Below are 22,243 nucleotides of genomic sequence, written 5' to 3' on the forward strand. Positions count from 1 at the left end.
AGTGTGAGTTTACAGGCACTTATCATCAGCTGCCTGATGAAATCTAGAGATAGATGAGTCATTTGTGAGCCTGCAGAAGAGTCCCTCCATGCTCTAACCTTTCCAGCTGTGGTTTTAGAATGAGTGTTCTGCTGACACCTTTGGTCTGCCACTGGGAAAACACTGACCGGTTTACTGCTATTCGAAATGTGTGTTGTGTACTGGGCAATTCCACATTAACGGAATTATGCTTTGACTCAGATTTTTTGTTTTAAAATGTATGCTAAGCAAAAAACATTGATTTCAAAGTTTAACAAACCATACAACTCTAAGCACAAGACCTACTTTGATCAAGTTACACAGAGAATGTCATAACACATTTACTGGAAGAACTTTGTAGATGCAAAGTTTGGTAACAGAATTACGGTAGAATCTCACTCAGATTTTACGACATGATACCTTGAGTTTGAAAAAAAATATTTTGGTTATTCAACTATATCAGGTGAATTTACATCTGGTAATGAAATGACTGCAACTTAATTACATCATAGGTCCCTTATCTGTACTATAGAGAAATGCATTATAATGAATATAATTATCTTCATGGTGATGTATCCTGAATAGGTACAAATATGTAATATCCTTCTTTTGCGTATTTGGGTATTATTCTACACACTGGCTATTGTTGTAATGAGCTCTGCTCCCAAGGCACAGGAGGCTGCTGAGGGGAGAACCGCACATAATAATGGCCGGAACAGAGCCAATAGAATGGCATCAAACACCTGGAAGCCATGTATTTGATACTATTCCGCTCCAGTCATTACCATGAGCTCGGTTTCCCCAATTAAGGTGCCGCCAACCTCCTGTGTCACAACGACCACATTTGGTTGGACGTCCATGGTCTGTACCAGACCAAATCGGAACCAATCATGGACGTCCATGTTTCACAATTTTGGACATCACAGTGCAGCAAAGTAGATAGCCTATGTAGAATATAGTACATTATACTGTTCTCTACTGTGCTGTCCAAACTTGTGAAACATCTACGTCTGATTGGTTCAGATTTGGTCCGGACCGGGCAAGTTAACAGATACTGGCACGTCACAGTGGGGGTTAGCATGCTTTATGTTAATGAGGGGATGTCATGACAAGTATGTCCAAGCCCCTTACCATGTAGCTTTTGGCAACAGCCCAATTGCCTCTATTTGGTAAATGAAATCGCATGACATCATTGAAGTGGGTTGTCACATTCCCATTTGATCTGAATTGTTAACCTTTGATGCAGTTGTTTGCTTGTTGAAAGCCTGGCTCTTATTGTAATGAGTACTAATTAGGCATATTTTCTCTCTGTTTGATGCAGTATGCTCTCAGCCAAATCATTCACACTTTAACAGTGTGTGTTTGTGGTAGGGGTGGGCGATATGAACTAAAGTTTATTTCACAATATTTTCCACTTTCTGGACGATAACGATATATCACGATATACTGTACTTTAATAAAACAAACATTTTATGAGCCCTTCAAAGTTAATAAATTAGAAAATATTGCTTTTAACCCTATAGAAACAGAAAGCATTGCACTTAATTTTTTTTAACTTCTATGGTAAACCTGTGCAAACACGAAACGTATGTAAAGGTATGAGTTAAATATATATGCAGTACAATTAAATAAAACAAATATTTAAAGTATTCAGGATGTAAAGAAAAGTAACTTATTTTTTAAGCTTTGTCCTGCCAAATATAAGTGCAGTCTGTTTTTTCAGCATAATACTGGACATGAATTCAAGTTGTAAACCTTTTCAAACTAACTTCTTCAAGCATTCACCAGACAGTCTATGTTTCTCAGTTCAACATGTAACAATTCACTGCCTCCCTCTTCACAAGTTCTGTGCCAGGAACACCAGCCTATTGACAGTTTCTGGCTTCAAAGTTGCCTTGTGGCATGTGACCATATGAAGACAGCCATGCAATCTTCATAGACAAACATTGGCAGTAGATTGGCCTTACTGAAGAGCACAGTGACTTTCAACGTGGCACCGTCGTAGGATGCCACATGTCCAACAAGCCAGTTCGTCAAATTTCTTCCCTACTAGAGATGCCCCTGTCAACTGTAATTGCTGTTATTGCTGTAAGTGGAAACGTTTAGGAGCAACAACAGCTCAGCTGCAAAGTGGTAGGCCACAAGCTCACAGAATGGGACCAGTGAGTGCTGAAGTGCGTAGTGCGTAAAAATCGCCTGTACTCGTTTGAAACACTCAGTTTCAAACTGCCTCTGGAAGCAACATCAGCACACTAATTGTTCGTAGGGAGCTTCATGAAATGGGTTTCCATGGCCGAGCAGCCGTGCACAAGCCTAAGATCACCATGCGCAAGGCCAAGCATCGGCTGGAGTGGTGTGTAAAGCTCGCCACCTTTGGACTCTGGAGCGGTGGAAACGTTCTCTGGAGTGATTAATCATGCTTCACTGTCTGGTGTATGAATCTGGGTTTGGTGGATATCAGGAGAACGCTACCTGACCCAATGCATTGTGCCAACTGTAAAGTTTGGTGGAGGAGGAATACTGATCTTGGGCTGTTTTTCATGGTTTGGCTAAGCACCTTAGTTCCAGTGAAGGGAAATTAACGCTACAGCATACAATTACATTCTAGACAATTCTGTGTTTCCAACTTTGTGGCAACAGTTTTGTTTCAGCATGACAATGCTCGCTGTGCACAAAGCGAGGTCCATAAAGAAATGGTTTGTTGAGATCGGTGTGGAAGAACCTGACTGGCCTGCACAGGGCCTTGACCTCAACCCCATCAAACACTTTTGGTATGAATTGGAACGTCAACTGCAAACCAGGCCTAATCTAAGTGTGTGGCTGAATTAATAAGGTGACGGGGCATCATATTGTTTTAGCTTTCTGCCATGTTGGAGAAGTCAAAGCCTTTTGCATGAGTTATCTGTACAGCTGCCATTGCTATGTTGATTTCCTTCATTTTTTTTCTCCTCTCTGTTCTCGGCTCACCTGCTCCGCCCCCCTCTTCTCCAAGCAGAGCAGACTCCACACAGACACAGTGTGTTGACACAGATGGGGTTAGTTATAAAATCTTTGGTGTAGACATGCTGCTCGAGAGCCAGTACTGCATGCGTCTCAACTTTCTCTCGTTCACATTCGCTTGTAAATGTCTAAACTCACCAAAAATGACATTCGGTATCTCCTACCTATTTATGTAAAACTTTGTGAGCTGGATTGCCTGTCTTTGCAATTTATCACATTTAGCTAGCAGGCTCCATGGAAATTTGCTATTACTTGTGCTAATTTTGTTAGCATTCTGGTAATAGACCCCCAATTGGGTTTTGGGCATTTTTTTTTGACTCACATTATTACCAGTTTAGTACACATGCATCTCCCGGGGTGAGAGAATGATGGATGGTATGGCGATATGAAAACCGGGATACCACCCAACCCTACTCCTGACCAGGCCCTAATCTCTGTGATTTGAAAGAAGAAGCAAGAGAGGCAGATGAGCTGGCATCTAGACAAGACTACTTACTATACCCTACGTTCTATTGCCAAACGTACAGCCACAAGAGAACAAACTGGACGAGCTCTGTTCGATTGTATTCTATCAACGGGACCTAAAGAAATGTCATATTCTATGTTTATCTATGTTTATCGTGGCTGAACAAGGACATGGCTAACAAATCTAGCTGTTTTTTCCATGCATCGTCAAGACCGCTCGGCAGCCTCGGGTAAGACGAAGAGAGGAGGGGTGTGTATCTTTAACAGCTGGTGCATGATCTCTGTTCAAGGGTAGGTAGCATAAACGTAGCATATGTATTTGAATTAGTATACACCTCAAAAGTCTTAATGCAAAGTCACACCTCACTTTTATATTGTTTGAGTTATTACATAAAACTGATCAGAAAGCCGAAGTCATGTCGGAAAATATTCTTCCGTAAGGTGATGTTATATGGAGGACCCGGCAAGCCGGCCTGTCTTCTATAATGTAAACTCTAACATAAATAACTTAAAATTAAACCAAATGAATACTGGTTTCAGTGTAATTTTCAGGCAACTTACAAGCAATTACTAAATTAATTTATTGTTACAAACCAGCTTTCAAGGCTGATAGCCAACTAGCCTGCTAATGTTATGTTAGCACTACACGAGTCAGCCAGTTGCTATCAACACCTAGCTTACAGCTACATTAAAGTAAACCAAAGTTTTGGAAATGCATAATTATTTTTGGATCTGAGTTAGCTACCAAAGCCAGGAGGAGGTGGGTGCTTCACTGGCTGATGGAGAGTCTCAGGGAAATCCCAAATGGATAGATTCCAGATATCCGTCAGCTATCGCGCTAGCACTAAGCCAAGGTGGAAAAGTTACACAACTCCTATAGCGTACTAAACAGCGAATATGCTGAAAAGTTGACAAAACAAAAAGGTGAACAGACGAGGTACTACAAAATGTGATTTTCTGTATCGATTTGAGCCCACGGGAAGAAGGCACCAGGGCCTGCCATGCTAACGGGTTCCAAATAGATAACACAGCCACAAAGTCTGTGAAGAGCATGCTTCATGGCCGCACGTGCCCCATCAACTTCTTGTTTACATCACACTTCCTGCGTTTGGTGGATTGTAGCTCACCACCGCCAACACTTGGTTTGGAATGTAATTACACGCTGTCATCGCTAGTGGCTAACGTTGGCCAGCTTGAGCTAGCTGCTCAGTAGCACAAAGCAGATCCTCCACTTGATGTTGAGAAATAGTGCATTGTGGGTAGTTTAGAAGATATCCAGAAATAAGTTAAGAAATATTGAATATGTAACAACTTTTTGCACATGTAGTCATGATCTGGTTACCTATATCTAAGTTACTAAGTCTTTGACTACACTGTGTTGCGTGTTTCCTACCCTTTAAGGAAGTATGACGTTTTTGCTTGCCTGATTTAGAATACCTTATGACAAGCTGCAGACAAAACTATTTACTTATTTATCTATATTTTTTGTAGCTGTATATTTACCACCACAGACCGATGCTGGCACTGAGACCACACTCGACAATCTGTGTAGGGCCATAAGCAAACAAGAAAATGTACATCCAGAACCGGCGCTTCTCGTGTCCGGTGATGTTATCGCAGGGAAACTGATCCGTTTCACAACATTTTAATATTTGCATAATTTAGCAGATGCTCTTATCCGGAGCGACTTACAGTAGTGAGTGCATACATTTTCATACTTTTTTCGTACTGGTCCCCTGTGGGAATTGAACCCAAAACCCTAATGTTGTAAGTGGCATGCTCTACCAACTGAGGGACCAGCGTGAAAGGCTCGCCCTCCCTTTGGCAAATCTGACCATAAATCTATCCTCCTGATTCTTGTTTACAAGCAAAAATTAAATGCCTTTTATGCAACACTGGATCATGCATGAGATCACCAGCTGTTGCGGATGACTGTGTGATCTCGCTCTCCCTAGTAAAGGTTAACATTCACAAGGTCGTGGGGACAGACGGATTACCAGGATGCGTGCTCAGAGAATGCGCTGACCAGCTGGCAAGTGTCTTCAGACATTTTCAACCTCTCCCTGACCCCGTCTGTCTCCCTGATACCTACATGTTTCAAGCAGATCACCATAGTCCCTGTGCCCAAGAATGCCCAGATAACCTGTCTAAATCACTACCACCCCTTATCACTCAGATCTGTAGCCATGAAATCGTTTGAAAGGTTGGTCATGGCTCACGTCAACACCATCATCCCAGACACCATACGTCTCTATTGCACTTCCCTCTCCCACCTGGACAAGAGGAAAACCTATGTGAGAATACTGTTCATTGACTACAGCTCAGCATTCAACACCTTGGTGCCCTCCAAGCTCATCACTATGCTCAGGACCCTGGGACTGAACCCCTTCCTCTGCAACTGGATCCTGGACTTCCCGACTGGCTGTCCCCCAGGAAGCGAGGGTAGGCAACATCTGCCACGCTTTATCATCCTACACAGTTACATAACTCCATTCAGAATATAAAGTAGCAGCTGACATTTTAACTCCATCTTCCTCCATTTATTAGATAGTGTATGTACAAAAGTAGGTGGGACACTCCTTCATATTAGTGGATTCGGCTATTTCAGCCACACCCATTGCTGACAGGTGTACAAAATCGAGCACCCAGCCATGCAATCTCCATAGACAAACATTGGCAGTAGAATGATCTCACTGAAGAATTTAGTGACTTTCAACGTGGCACTGTCATAGGATGCCACCTTTCTAACAAGTCAGTTCGTAACATTTCTGCCCTGCTAAAGCTGCCCCGGTCAACTGTAAGTGCTGTTATTGTGAAGTGGAAATGTCTAGGAGCAACAACTGCTCAGCCGCGAAGTTGTAGGCCAACCAAGTTCACAGAACAGGACCGCCAAGTGCAGAAGCGCGTAGCACGTAAAAATTCTCTGTACTCGGTTACAACACTCACTACGAGTTCCAAACTGCCTCTGGAAGCAATGTCAGCACAATAACTATTCGTCGGGTGCTTCATGAAATGGGTTTCCATGGCCGAGCAGCCGCGACAAGCCTAAGATCACAATGTGCAATGCCAAGTGTCGGCTGAAGTGGTGTAAAGCTAGCTGCCATTGGAATCTGGAGCAATGGAAACGCATTCCCTGGTGTGATGAATCACGCTTCACCATCTGGCAGTCCAACGAACAAATCTGAGTTCGACCAATGCCAGGAGAACTCTAACTGCCCAAATGCATAGTGCCAACTGTAAAGTTTGGAGGATCAGAATGCTACAGCGTACAATTACATTCTAGACGATTCTGTACTTTCAACATTGGTAACAGTTTGAGGAGTGCCCATTCCTGTTTCAGCATGAGTACCCCCCCCCCCCCCCACCCCCCACCCCACCCACCACCACAAAGCGGGGTCCATACAGAAATTGGTTGTCGAGATCGGTGTGGAAAAACTTGACTGGCCTGCACAGAGCCCTGACCTCAACTCCATCAAATGGTATGAATTGGAACACCAGCTGCGAGCCAGGCCTAATTGCCAAATATCAGTGCCCGACTTCACTAATGCTCTTGTGGCTGAATGTTCCAACATCTAGTGGAAAGCTTTCCCAGAAGAGTGGAGACTGTTATAGCGGCAAAGGGGGACCAACTTCATAATAATGCCCATGATTTTGGAATGAGATGTTTGATCAGCAGGTGTCCACATACTTTCGGTCATGTAGTGTTTCTCCTAACTTTTGCCCCACGTGGAGGATCTATGACTAGCCTAACGTTGCTTTGATGATTTGTGATTGCCGCGTGTAGCTTGTTGTTGGTCATTCTCGTGAAAAGCACAGAGCAGCAGCATGAATTATACAAATTCTCTCTACTGCAGCAGGCGCATTCGGCTCTGTATGGGTCCTTCTGGACAAGTCAGTTAAAATTACTCATACCCATGACAATTAAATCAGGGTTTTGGATCTGGTCTCGGGTATTCGGGTACAGGTGAATCTGTGAAGACCTCTAGTGCTAACTTGTGCTAGAGAAGCAATATCAACATGCATGGGGAGGCCCAACTCTCACCCAATCTCACACAATGCCCAAGTAGGCTAAATCTGTGCACTGCCACTGCCACTGCACTCACTTTGGTTCTCCAACAAGAAAGCACTGTGTGTGTTGTGACCTGACCTCCCGAGTTCTGCTGTTAATAGTTGGAGTACGTTTTTGAAGCATTCTTATACCAGAAGAGGCACATCTTTGCGTTAGCAGCGTAGGCCTGACAGCAGTGATCAGCTATCGTATTCGAAAGTAGCCAGCACATGAAACCAATCAGTGCTAGATTGTGACATCTTGCTGCTGGACCAGTACAGTTTTCCTGATGGCTGTGCTGTGTGTTGGTATGATGCACCTTGAGCTGCTCCAGGTCCTGGCTGGGCCTTTTTGACTTGATTAATGGTCGGGATCAGGTGCTAATGCTCTTTGGTTGTTGTGACGCCTAAGGCTGTGGTTTTGGGGGACGTGACGTTCCTTGTTGATTGTTGCTTGCCACTTTGTTCCAGACATGTTTGTGCAGATGTAGGATTTTTGGCTCACTGCTGTGCGTCGTGCTGGTGATTCTCATATTCCAAACCAAATTATTAGAATTGCGTTAACTCGGCTACTGTTTGGTATGCAGACTGTAACCTGTTGACGCTTAGCATCAACATTTTGATGTCCAGATTAGAAGTCGACCGATTAATCTGGTCCAATTTCAAGTTTTCATAACAATCGGAAATCGGTATTTTTGGGTGCCGATTTGCCTTTTTAAAAATGTATTTAAAAAAAAATATATATTTTTAACTAGGCAAGTCGGTTAAGAACACATTCTTATTTTCAATGACGGCCTAGGAATGGTGGGTTAACTGCCTCGTTCAGGGGCAGAAAGACAGATTTTCACCTTGTCAGCTCAGATCCAATCTGGCAACCTTACAGTTAACTAGTCCAACGCAATAACGACCTGCCTCTCTCTCATTGCACTCCACAAGGAGACTGACTGCCTGTTACACAAATGCAGTAAGCCAAGGTAAGTTGCTAGCTAGCATTAAACTTCTCTTATAAACAATCTATCATAATCACTAGTTAACTACACATGGTTGATGATATTACTAGATATTATCTAGCGTGTCCTGTGCATATAATCTGACTGAGCATACAAGTATCTAAGTATCTGACAGATATATAGGCAGAAGCAGGCGCGTAAACATTCATTCAAACAGCACTTTAGTGCGTTTTGCCAGCAGCTCTTCGTTGTGCGTCAAGCATTGCGCTGTTTATGACTTCAAGCCTATCAACTCCAGAGATGAGGCTCGAGTAACCGAAGTGAAATGGCTGGCTAGTTAGCGTGCGCTAATAGCGTTTCAAACTTCACTCGCTCTGACCCTTGGAGGGACGGAAGCTATAATGTTACACTGGCAATTCTAAAGTGCCTATAAGAACATCCAATAGTCAAAGGTTAATGAAATACAAATGGTATAGAGGGAAATAGTCCTATAATAACTACAACGTAAAACTTCTTACCTGGGAATATTGAAGACTCATGTTAAAAGGAACCACCAGCTTTCATATGTTCTCATGTTCTGAGCAAGGAACTGAAACGTTAGCTTTCTTACATAGCTAATGTTTCAGTCTCATAGGTCATTTCATATCACGATATAGCACATTTTCTGTAAATTCAATGAATAAATAGTTTATGTAAAGGCCTATTTCTTATTACATGTTGAATTATACTCAACAAATAAAAGGTTCTTACTCTTGATTATTTCTCCTTTTATTTAGAACCTTTTAGCAAATTTTAAATTAAGCGTGTAATACAATATTAATCTAAAAAGTTAAATAGAAAACACTTAAATTTATATGTGCAAAAAAACATAAATATTGGCCTGTTGCATGTTATTTTGGCATTAATACGCGTCACATATCAATTTGCATTTGGTACCTTAGGTCGAGTGTTAGCACCAACTCACGAAACCCTCGTTTCTCCACCGTGTAAATTGGGGCCATGTCTTTGCAGATGTAAGTTGTAACAGCAGCTGTTACCTCCTTCCGTCTTTTGTGATTCTTTGCCATATGGTTTGCCGCGGGCAAAAGTATCTTGCAACGTTTAGAGCACTCGACTGTACTTTTTTGTTTCTCATCCATAGACTTTCTCTGTACTGTTTCACATGATTCTTGCGTACGTGTTTTGAGCCTGTTGTCGGGACTGGCCTGCGGCATATTTTGCAGAGGACGGTTTTCTGGTCCGTGTCAGACTTTTCATACCCAAACCACGTCCATGTGACCGAAGGAGCCACTCTTTCAGGTACGAGCTCCGATGTCACGTTCACTGTCCTCCATGTTTGTTTGTTGCAAATTTCCTTCCAATTGATGAAAAATATTGCCGTAAAGAGTAAGATTTGCGACATGAAATAAACGATAGTGCATAATATGAAACGATAGATATTTTTCTATCATCACACGATATATATCGTCATATCGCCCAGCCATAGTCATTATAATCTGTGGATTTTACCGCTGTCACATTAACACAAATTGTCAAGACTAATGGAATTACTTAAGAAGGACGTGCTTGCACACTCCATTTGTATTTGTAAAGGCTTATGCTTATAAATCATTATCAGCATCTGCATTAATCCTTAAGCATGAGCAGGTAGGCCCTAATCTTAATGTGTTAATTGGCGGATTTCAGAGTATTTAATTACTTCATGAGATTTGAGAGAATGTGAGTGATTTTGAATGGCCCATTTGGCAGTCTGACAAATGGCGAAACGTTGATAGAACGAGCTGTTGACTTGAACTTGTCCTCACAGGGTGGAGTGAGGGAGCGAGCAAGTGAGAGAACGAGACTGAGAGAGACGTGTAGAGTGACAATGGGGAGGCAAAGTAGCCGGAAGAAGAACCGAGAGCAGATGGTACAGAGGGACAAGGGGCTTCGGAGGGACAAGGGGCTTCGGAGGGACAAGGGGCTTCGGAGGGACAAGGGGCTTCGGAGGGACAAGGGGCTTCGGAGGGACAAGGGGCTTCGGAGGGACAAGGGGCTTCGGAGGGACAAGGGGCTTCGGAGGGACAAGGGGCTTCGGAGGGACAAGGGGCTTCGGAGGGACAAGGGGCTTCGGAGGGACAAGGGGCTTCGGAGGGACAAGGGGCTTCGGAGGGACAAGGGAGGGTACGGAGGGACAAGGGAGGGTACGGAGGGACAAGGGAGGGTAAGGGGGGACAAGGGAGGGTACGGAGGGACAAGGGAGGGTACGGAGGGACAAGGGAGGGTACGGAGGGACAAGGGGAAGCATACGGGATACAACAGTGTGGGCTGGAGTGGCTGGGCCCGGTCGTGCTGTGACCGGGGGGGGGGGGGGGGGCTGCTGTGCGTGATGGACTGTGGAAGGGGGATGTGTTCACTCAGCCAAGAGTCTCCTGGGGGATGACAGAATGGAGCACATAATTACCCAGGGAGCTAAGGGAAGGTAAGAGCTGGGCTGGCCCTCACACACGCCTCTTTCCACCATGGCCATCCCTCTGGATCACAACTCCATCCGTGTCTGTCACAACACTAGACGGGGAAAGAAACAGCTCAGCGGTAGTGTCATCTGGGGAAGAATATATATATATATATTATATATATATTTTATTTAACTAGGCAAGTTAAAAATTGTATTTTTATTCAGGTAAGATTGACATGATTGTCTTTTGTGTATAGAATATTTTGTAATTGGGAGACTGACTGTGGTATTTCCATCAAAGCAAATTTGTGACGTCCTCAATGTTACCTGTAATTTTTTGGGGCACTGAGCAGTGTAGGTCTTGTGAGCGGAAACTTGAATGTTGTGAGAATTTTGCAGTGAGGCTGTACCCTTACAGTTTTAGACAGTAGCCAATAGGTGATTGTGGCTATTTGAGCATAATGTAGGTCTACCAACAAAACCAATGGAGCAAATCACATAACATTTTTAACTTGGAAATAGCTTTTGATTTCTGATATAGCCCACAGTAGCCTATATGTGGTGTTCAATGCAGGGCTACATTGCATACTTACATTTTTTTTTTTTTTTATATATCATTATGAAGGGCTTGACATTAATGATTTTTTAAAAACTTGTCTGTAATACCATGGGCAAAATGGGTGACTGTAAATTGCTTTGTGCCTTGTTGTATGACGCAAGAAATCACTTTACAAAATACAATGAATTATTATTACCATATAGTGAATTAGACAATGTAGGCTTCCCCTCTGCCTATTGGCTTATTTGCATATTCAAGCCTGTCTTAAAATACAACACTGCCTCTTTAATTAAGGCATAAGCTTTTTACCTGACTGGCTTTTCAAAGACCACTTGAAATGTAGCCTACATGTTTTGTGCTCTTGTTGGAAGCAGTAGCTTCCCATTACTGACCTATACTTACCTATAACTGGGCTAATAACTCTTTAACTAGCAAATAATAACAAATGTTCACGTGTGGCTCTGATCTGAAGAACGCGTTCATTCACTCGCTGGTGATTGAAAGACCCCTAGTGTGCTACAGTGGTTCCTCCTTTAAAAGTTGCGAGCTTTGCACTGCGGGACTTGGAGGTACCCAGCGTCACGGCTTCAATGCTCCAGACCACCACAAGGGGGAGTTGGAGCACTCGTTATGCATTTGGGTCCCAAGGTTTTTATATGACCAATCATATCGAGTGGTTCCAATGATGAATTTTGTCGCGAGCCAGACTTGCCTTGTGGCGTTCTTCAACAAAGATGGCTGACAACATTACGGTGGAAACAGATTTAAGTTATTATAACGTCAAGTCAAGCAAAAAAAAATACAATTGAGATGAATATGCTAGTTAATGTAGAGACAAACGTTTGTGCATATTTTTTGGGGTCATAAAGCTAATTCACAAATCGCTATTTAGCAAGTTATCTGACTAGCTAACATTAGCCAGCTTGCTAGTGTTAGGATAATTAATTTGTGTTTAATGTTTTAGGGGACTCCTGAGAACCAGCAAACCAGGCTGTCGTCTTGTGAAACAGTGGATGTAAAGAATCTAGCTAGCTAAAACATTTACTGCAAATGTAATGTACAATTGTATACACTTGCCTTGCAATGCAGCTGAAGTAACACAGCTAGCTAACTATTTACTTGCTTATTGTGTAGTGAAGGATAAAAATAGCTGTATGCCTATGGATGTGTAGCTAGCTACAGTATGTAGCCAATCTGTGTATGGACCCTAAAACATTAGTTCTGAACTAATATTCATACCAATCAATGAACCACAGCTATTATAGTTGTTGTATCAATTTCAAGTCTGAATGGCATTAATGAAGCCTATGGATAGAGTAGATTATTAACTTTATTGTGCCAAGGATGCAAGTCCTATATACACATGTGCTGTAGTTATTACCACGTATGAGATTCCCACATTGTAGCCTGTACATTGAATATATTCACTGATCATGTACTCTTCCTTGGCAAATAAAGGTGCGGTTCAGGTATGAATCTCGGAGACATTATTTTTCAGTAATATCAAACTCCATTATTTTAATAATGCTGTGTCTGCATGAATGTTTTACAATTATACACTTCAACAGTGTTGCTGCTCCTGGGACATCAATGATTACACATTGTAACATGATTGAGTTGTAGTTCATATATACAGGTACAACTATGCATAACTCCCTTCATCTGCATTTAATCTGAGGACACAGGATAGTATTTCAACCATTGGAGAATGTGAAAAGCTTTACTGAAATAAGTTCATTATCCAGGTGTTATAATTACATAATTATAATGCATTTATGATAATTGTAATATTTTTAAATACAAGTTCAATCTGTACTTCAATGCACATATGGTGTGCATTATAAAATGCGGAAGAAAGACGAGGTGGGGAGAGGTGTAGAAGGGAAAGAGGTAAGAACAGCGGCAGACAGAATATGATTCATGAATTACAGTGCTACCCTAATATTCTCCCAGTTCATCACAATTGCGGTGTCTCCTAACCAGCCTTGGGCCCCCAGTTGGCCCGACGGTTATCTTAAGAGCGGGTTAGGTGGTGAGGATGAGACTGGCTTCCTCTCTCACATCAAAACATACCTGCAGACGATTGACAAATGGATAGAGATAGAGCATGATTAGAGCATGTTTTTTAAAATTCTGACATCTTAAATCAGAAGGTGAAATGCAAAACTGGCCTTGGATCATTAACTCTGGGACTAAAACATCTGTCTGTATTTCAATGTAAAGCATCTCTTTAATAATACTTCCTGTTGACCCGACCAAGTGACATCTCACCTATGATCATGCTGTGCCCTCTGTCAGCCTGTTCAGATCCGGGAGGTGTTCACCAAAACAGCTGATATAACCTAGAGGATTTAGGGAGAAGGGGCAGAGGGATGAAGTGAAGAGAATGTTATTGTGTGGTCTCACCTGGTGGCTACAGAGTACTGAAATACAGACACATGATGGCAAACAATAATGTCAATAGAAGATACTGTATGTGACGCAGACACCTATCAGAGTGTACCTGAAACAATTAAATACAGAGGGCATTGTGTCTCACCACTTGGTTATTGCAAGGCTAACCCCCAGGAAAATCATGAATTGGCTGCAATAGATAGCCCGGTGAAAATGGCTGTGTTTATGTGGTGTAAATCTGAAAATTAGCAGCTGACATCTTAAGGTAATTATTTTTTTTTTTATCCATGTGAGACAGGTTCCATGTACAACAAGACAGGCAGAGATGGAGAAAAATAACACAACAGTTTAACTACCTCTGGTTGTGGACACTTGCCAGCCATAAAGCCTCTACGGCCTGTTCCTTGGACAGTGAACATCTGGCAATAACTACATTTTCGACCCCTTAGTCAGCTCGTTCTTTGAAAGTGAAGAAAACGGCTTGTTTTTTTATAGATATGTAAACAATAACTGAGATGACCGTTTAATCTAAAGCAGCAGATGCCATTTTTAGGATACATCAATACCATCGATGCCATCTTCGCAGGTGTCCGCTTTGACTGACTTAGTGTCGGAAAAAAGTTGCTTTCAGAACAATTATTTTTTGATTGAAAATAAAGAAGGTTTTGCTCTCTACAAAAAGACATCTACCTCCATAGCATATAACAATTTGCCTATGAATAACCACACCTTCATACAAACGTGCTACTATATGCAGAATTCTTGACGCACAACCGAAGATGCTACCATATCACGCCCACAAGCGAGCCACTCGGGAGCAGAACGATGACGCGTGAAAGAGGGAAAGGAATGAGATGGGAACAGCAATTTGTTGCAACTTGGGGAGGAGGGCTAATAGCTGAACAATAGACTATTCCACCTTTACTAAAGAATAACCTAATAGCGGAGCGAGGTGTGAACCCCCCGCCTATCACAGACCAGATTTGCCCTAACGAGCAAGGGGTAGCTTGCTACTCAGTGTAATAAAGTAATGACTTCAATTACCTTACACGTTATGTTGGCTGACAATTTGTTAGCAACGCTGTCCTTACGAACCACAGCATATCATTACAGCAGTATGTGCCGGTATGTTAGCTAGCTGCCTAACGTTAGTAGTCATACATCAGCCTATAGTTAATATACTAACAAGTTTATCTAACTACCCAACGTTTATTGACTTGATTATTCTCGTCATTAGCTAAATGGTATAGTCGTTGTGCTTTCTCAATGGATATTTGAGTGCTTTCGTAAATTTGCTCTGGCTATCAATAGGCTGGACAATAGAATGGGTCAAAATTCACCCAAGGCTGAAAAACATCTTAAGAACGTTGGCTAAACTGGAACACTAGCGTGAGCCCATAGCAAATTTAATTGAATTTAACGTTCGCAGAGCCTGCTTTGACAGTAGTGATGCTAAGAATTCTATAAAAAAATGTTTTAAAAATTCAGACTATTTCTGGTCTAGCGATCGATGACAAACGAGCTCGCTGCCCAGATTTACGTAATTACAAAGAGGAGATTATCCTGATTTTTAAAATAGTGCCAGTGTAACATTATAGTTCCAGTCCCTCGCTCAAACCAGGGACCCTCTGCACACACAGACAACAGCCACTCTCGAAGCATCGTTACCCATTGCTCCACAAAAGCCGCAGCCCTTGCAGAGCAAGGGGAACAACTACTTCAAGTTCTCAGAGCGAGTGACGTCACCGATTGAAATGCTATTAGCTCGCACCCCGCTAACTAGCTAGCCATTTCACACCGGTTACACCCGACATGAAAAAAACTAAATATATTGCCAACAATAGCGACGCAGTCATTGTGACGTTGAACAATAAGCTGGGAATAGAAAGTTCAGAAGGCGAGTTGGTGCCACGGTGCTCAAAATAACTAATAGGAGCTGGCAGGGTGAGAAATGCACTAAAATAAGGCCTGTTTTTTCGCGATTACTCCAAAATGACGGCAAGCAGCTGGGAAATATGGTCATAATATGGAACTGGGCTCCACGGGGGATGCAATTAAATAGTTTTTATCAAAAGAATGTTGTTAAAAATGTCATGTGTCCAGCCTACTATCTACACAGATTTCAGAACATCCTCTGAGTGTACCAGAGCGCAGAATAATTACTTTATGAGCACTCAACAGCCGTTGAATTTGGCCGGTGTCAGGAAACGTCACAAAAAAATGGTAATTAAAATTGTTTCCAGCAGCACATTTAGTCACCAACACTCTGGTTAACACAAACTGCCTTTCCAGCTCTGCTAGAGTGAGTAAAATGTTCAAAGTGGTCTCATTTGTGTCTGGAAGAAGCTAGACAACGTTAGCTTGGGTGCTTGACTGCCGTTGTAAGGCCAGAATGCTCAAATCAATCCCACTCCTCGCCCCGAATATCCAGTGTGCACTCCGAGAGCAAAATGGTCTGAATTCACAAACTGACAATTTTTCTATGAATGGAAACACCATAATATTAATCAAATTAATTAAGCCAAATTTCTTAATCAATCCCATATACTATGTTATACAAAAGGTTTTAAATTCTCTGGTAATGCCAATGCGTAATACTACCAAGTGCTTCTAAAAGATAAGATGTCCTCTGGTGGTCAAACTAGCAATAACTTGCAGTAATCGAAGAAATGGCTGAGAATTAAATGACGTGCCACAGAAGGTTGCAGCAGCACGCAGGGTGTGCCGCAGTATGACACAACTTTTAAAGGAGGAACCACTACCCGCCAATAGAATTCTACTCTGTTGTGCTCTGGCTCTGCCTACACCAAAATCAGACTCAATCTTGCAAAGTTCGATTGGGGCTGAAATAATGTTGATTCCATCACAGAAAAAAACGTATCTATATAGGGCAAACTAATAGGGTGAACTCTGAAGTTCAGTCTCTTGGGTCTTCTCTGTGCTGCTTGACATTTTCTTCTGTGCGGCAGTCCTAGAGGTGCGCTTAGAGTGAACATTGGAAGTTACCCAATTATTGCAGTTCGTGTAGTGTTTGACTAGCATTATGAAGTGTCAGGATAGAAGGCTTCTCTGATTGTATTTAGGCAATGTTTTTGTTCCCTTTTGTATAGTTTACGGTGCATTCGGAACCCTTTCCCACTTTTTTTTTTCTCATCAATCTACACACTATAATAATGATATTTTGCAAATATACTAAAATAAGTGTTAAGACCCTTTGCTATGAGACTTGAATTGAGCAGCTTGTTTCCATCCTTGATGTTTCTACAACTTGATTGGAGTCCACAAGTAATGAGGTCAAAGGAATTGTCCGTAGAGCTCCGAGACAGGATTGTGTCGCGGCACAGATCTGGGGATAGCTAACAAAAAAATGTATGTAGCATTGAAGGAACACCGTGACCTCCATCATTCTTAAATGGAAGAAGTTTGGTATCTCAAAGACTCTTCCTAGAGCTGGCTGCCCGGCCAAAATGAGCAATCGGGGGAGAAGAGCCTTGGTCAGGGAGGTGCCCAAGAACCTGATGGTCACTATGACATAGCTCCAGAAGGACAACCATCTCTGCAGCACTCCACCAGTCAGACCTTTATGGTAGAGTGGCCAGACGGAAGTCACTCCTCAGTAAAAAGCACATGACAGCCCGCTTGGAGTTTGCCAAAAGGCACCTAAAGGACTCTGACCATGAGAAACAAGATTCTCTGGTCTGATGAAACCAAGATTGAACTCTTTGGCCTGAATGCCAAGTGTCACATAAGGAGGAAACCTGGCACCATCCCAACGGTGAAGCGTGGTGGTGGTGGCAGCATCATGCTGTGGGGATGCTTTTCAGCGGCAGGGACTGTGAGACTAGTCAGGATTATTTATATATATATATATATAAATATAAATAACAAAAAAACAACTATTTAACGAGGCAAGTCAGTTAAGAACACATTCCTACTTTCAATGACGGCCTAGGAAGGTGGGTTAACTGCCTTGTTCAGGGGCAGAATGACAGATTTTTACCTTGTCAGCTCAGGGATTCAATCTTGCAACCTTACGGTTAACTAGTCCAACGCGCTAACCACCTGCCTCACGAGGAGCCTGCCTGTTACGCGAATGCAGTAAGAAGCCAAGGGAAGTTGCTAGCTAGCATTAAACTTATCTTTTAAAAAACAATCAATCAATCATAATCAGTAGTTATAACTACACATGTTTGATGAAATTACTAGTTTATCCAGCGTGTTGCATATAATCGATGCGGTGCGCATTCGTGAACAAGGACTGTCGTTGCTCCAATGTGTACCTAACCATAAACAGCAATGCCTTTCTTAAAATCAATACACAGAAGTATATATTTTTAAACCTGCATATTTAGCTAAACGAAAGGTTAACAGGCAATATTAACTAGGTGAAATTGTGTCACTTCTCTTGTGTTCATTGCACGCAGAGTCAGGGTATATGCAACAGTTTGGGCTGCCTGGCTCATTGTGAACTAATTTGCCAGAGTTTTATGTAATTATGACAACATTGAAGGTTGTGCAATGTAACAGCAATATTTAGACTTATGGATGCCACCCGTTAGATAAAATACAGAACGGTTCCGTATTTCACTGAAAGAATACACGTTTTGTTTTCAAAATAATAATTTCCGGATTTGACCATATTAATGACCTAAGGCTCGTATTTCTGTGTGTTATGTTATAATTAAGTCTATGATTTGATAGAGCAGTCTGACTGAGCGATGGTAGGCACCAGCAGACTCGTAAGTATTCATTCAAACAGCACTTTCGTGCGTTTTGCTAGCAGCTCTTCGTTGTGTGTCAAGCATTGCGCTGTTTTTGACTTCAAGCCTATCAACTCCCGAGATTAGGCTGGTGTAACCGATGTGTAATGGCTAGCTAGTTAGCGGGGTGCGCGCTAAAAGCGTTTCAAACGTCACTCGCTCTGAGACTTGGAGTAGTTGTTCCCCTTGCTCTGCATGGGTAACGCTGCTTCGAGGGTGGCTGTTGTCGATGTGTTCCTGGTACGAGCCCAGGTAGCGGCGAGGAGAGGGATGGAAGCTATATTGTTACACTGGCAATACTAAAGTGCCTATAAGAACATCCAATAGTCAAAGGTATATGAAATACAAATCGTATAGAGAAATAGACCTATAATTTCTATAATAACTAACTACAACCTAAAACTTCTTACCTGGGAATATTGAAGCCTCATGTTAAAAGGAACCACCAGCTTTCATATGTTCTGAGCAAGGAACTTAAACGTTAGCTTTCTTACATGGCACATATTGCACTTTTACTTTCTTCTCCAACACTTTGTTTTTGCATTATTTAAACCAAATTGAACATGTTTCATTATTTGTTAGGCTAAATTGATTTTATTGATGTATTAAGTTAAAATAAGTGTTCATTCAGTATTGTTGTAATTGTCATTATTACAACAACAACAAAAATTTGACCGCTTAATCGGTCCTCCAATAATCGGTTTCGGTGTTGAAAAATCATAATCTGTCTACCTCTAGTCAGGATCGAGGGAAAGATGAGCGGAGCAAAGTACAGAGATCCTTAATGAAAACCTGCTCCAGAGCTTTCAGGACCTCCGACCGGGTCGAACGTTTACCTTCCAACAGGACAATGACCCTAAGGCACAAAGCCAAGACAACGCAGGAGTGCCTTCGGCACAAATCTCTGTGTCCTTGAGTGGCCCAGCCAGAGCCCAGACTTGAACCCGACCGAACATCTCTGGAGAGACCTGAAAATAGCTGTGCAGTGACTTTCCCCATCCAACCTGACAGAGCTTCAGAGGGTCTGCAGAGAGGAATGAGAGAAACCAAATACAGGTGTACCTAGCTTGTAGTTTCATACCCAAGAAGACTCAGCTGTAATCACTGCCAAAGGTGCTTCAACAAAGTACTGAATAAAGGGTCTGAATACTTATATACTTATAATATTTCAGTTTTTCAAGGGTTCTGAATACTTTCCGAATGCACTGTACAACATGAAACGCCTGCTGTCAACCACTGTGTCCCCCTGAGCAGTATTGCTTGATGACTTGTTGAGCTAATTTGAAACGGGCCATGTTTACACAAGAGCAAGTATGACAACGCATGACCGCTGCAGGGTGACTGGTTCCAACAGACACTGGCAGACACCCCTCACATAGCAGGGAGTCAGACTGACACAGAGGAGAGAGACTACAGGGAGAGAGAGGAGCATTGAGGTGAGAGCCACGGAATGAGAAATAATAAGGGAAGGAAGAGTGAAAAACAGTGTGTAATTGACAGCACAGAAAAGGTATAGCAGGGAAGCAATGGCTACATATTTAGAATGGGGACTGGAGACAAAGTGGATGATACATTTGACTAGAGGTGAAGAGATAATGATTCAGCAGGGAAAGCGAGGGCGGAGAGAGCACAAGTGATACAAAGAGGACTGTCATGGAGCCTCTGATGGAGGGAGCTCATGCATGCTTAGTGCTGTCACAAGTGCGGCTGTCAATCACCCTGATGGGAAGCAATTTGTAGCCTGGAGGTCAGACATTGGAGGGAATATCTCACAGTGGGAGGCCACACACACTCAGAAGCCCCACACTGGTTTAGGTTAAAGGGTTCTATTTTTTTTTTTTTTTAAGAATGAGGAACTTATTTCTTTCCCCATTTTTTTGTTTTTAAGATTTTCATTGATTTGTTTCTCTTTTGTCAACTGTCCCAAATAGTTGTCACTGTACATCACCGTGGGAAAGAAATGTCATGCTCAGCTGCCTTGTCGGAGGGCTCTGCTGGGGCCCACTGTGCTCACTGAGTACCCGGGGGCATGGGGAGGCATGCAGGGGCATCCCCCTTGGGGGTGCAGGATTTTGTGTCTGGAGGAATGTTTAATTCAATGTTTTTAATAATGCCCTTGGCTCTAGCCAGCAGTGAGTCATGCAGACAGTGCTGGAGCTGCTCTCCACTCCAGGTAGGGCTGCACGATGTCTAATAGCAAAACATTTATTTTTTGGGGGAGGCACAGATTGTGATTTTCAAACACTTGGGTGAAAACTTGGTAATATCATCAGACATGGTAAAACCGTGTCAGGGTAGAGAAAATAACTTGTAAAATGAGATCCTATAAATACATACTGTGCTAACTGAATACAAACCCAAATGAAACTAATAATCTTTTTCAGCATTGTTTTATAGGCTACATACAGTACCAGTCAAAAGTTTGGACAAACCTACTCATTCAAGGGTTTTTCTTTATTTTTACCGTATTATACATTGTAGAATAATAGTAAAGACATCAAAACTATGAAATAACACATATGGAATCATGTACTGTAGTAACCAAAAAAGTGTTAAACAAATCAAAACCTTATTGATATTTCAGATTCTTCAAAGTAGCCACCCTTTGCCTTGACAGCTTTGCACACTCTTGGCATTCTCTCAACCAGCTCATGAGGTAGTCACCTGGAATGCATTTCAATTAACATGTGTGCCTTGTTAAAAGTTAATTTGTGGAATTTCTTTCCTTAATGAGTTTGAGCCAATCAGTTGTGTTGTGACAAGGTAGGGGTGATATACAGAAGATATCCCTTTTTGGTAAAATATCAAGTCCATATTATGGCAAGAACTGCTCAAGTAAGCAAAGACAAATGACAGTCCCATTACTTTAAGACATGGCCAGTCAATTCTGAAAATGTCAAGTACTTTGAAAGTTTCTTCAAGTGCAGTCGCAAAAACCATCAAGCGCTATAATGAAACTGGCTTACATGAGGACCGCCACAGGAAAGGAAGACCCAGAGTTCTCTGCTACAGAGGATCATTTCATTGGAGTTACCAGCCTCAGAAATTTCAGCCCAAAAAATGCTTCAGATTTCAAGTCACAGACATATCTCAACATCAACTGTTCAGAGGAGACTGTGTGAATCAGGGATTCATGGTTGAATTGCTGCAAAGAAACCACTACTAAAGGACACTAAGAAGAAGAGACTTGCTTGGGCCAAGAAACACAAGCAATGGGCATTAGACTGGTGGAAATCTGTCCTTTGGTTTTAGAGTCCAAATTTTTGCTTCCAACCGCTGTGTCTTTGTGAGACACAGAGTAGGTGAACGGATGATCTCCGCATGTGTGGTTCCCACTGTGAAGCGTGGAGGAGGTGTGATTGTTGTGGGGGTGCTTTGCTGGTGACACAGATTTATTTAGAATTCAAAGCACATGTAACCAGCATGGCTACCACAACATTCTGCAGAGATAAGCCATTCCATCTGGTTTACGCCATTCCATCTGGTTTGCGCTTAGTCCCACTATCATTTTGTTTTTCAACAGGTCAATGACCCAAAACACACCTCAAGGCTGTGTATGTGCTATTTGACCAAGGAGAGTGATACTGTACTGCATCAGGAGACCTGGCCTCCA

The 22,243-nt window shown here is 42.3% G+C and overlaps 1 protein-coding gene across 1 annotated transcript in view; it reads left to right on the forward strand.

The window, feature by feature from the left end:
- LOC110527873 (RING1 and YY1-binding protein B) overlaps positions 1–22,243 on the forward strand; it is a 40,239-nt gene that overhangs the window by 2,001 nt on the left and 15,995 nt on the right. The gene's annotated exons all lie outside the window — the stretch shown is intronic.

Source organism: Oncorhynchus mykiss, chromosome 7, assembly GCF_013265735.2.
Source record: "Oncorhynchus mykiss isolate Arlee chromosome 7, USDA_OmykA_1.1, whole genome shotgun sequence".
NCBI lineage: Eukaryota > Metazoa > Chordata > Actinopteri > Salmoniformes > Salmonidae > Oncorhynchus > Oncorhynchus mykiss.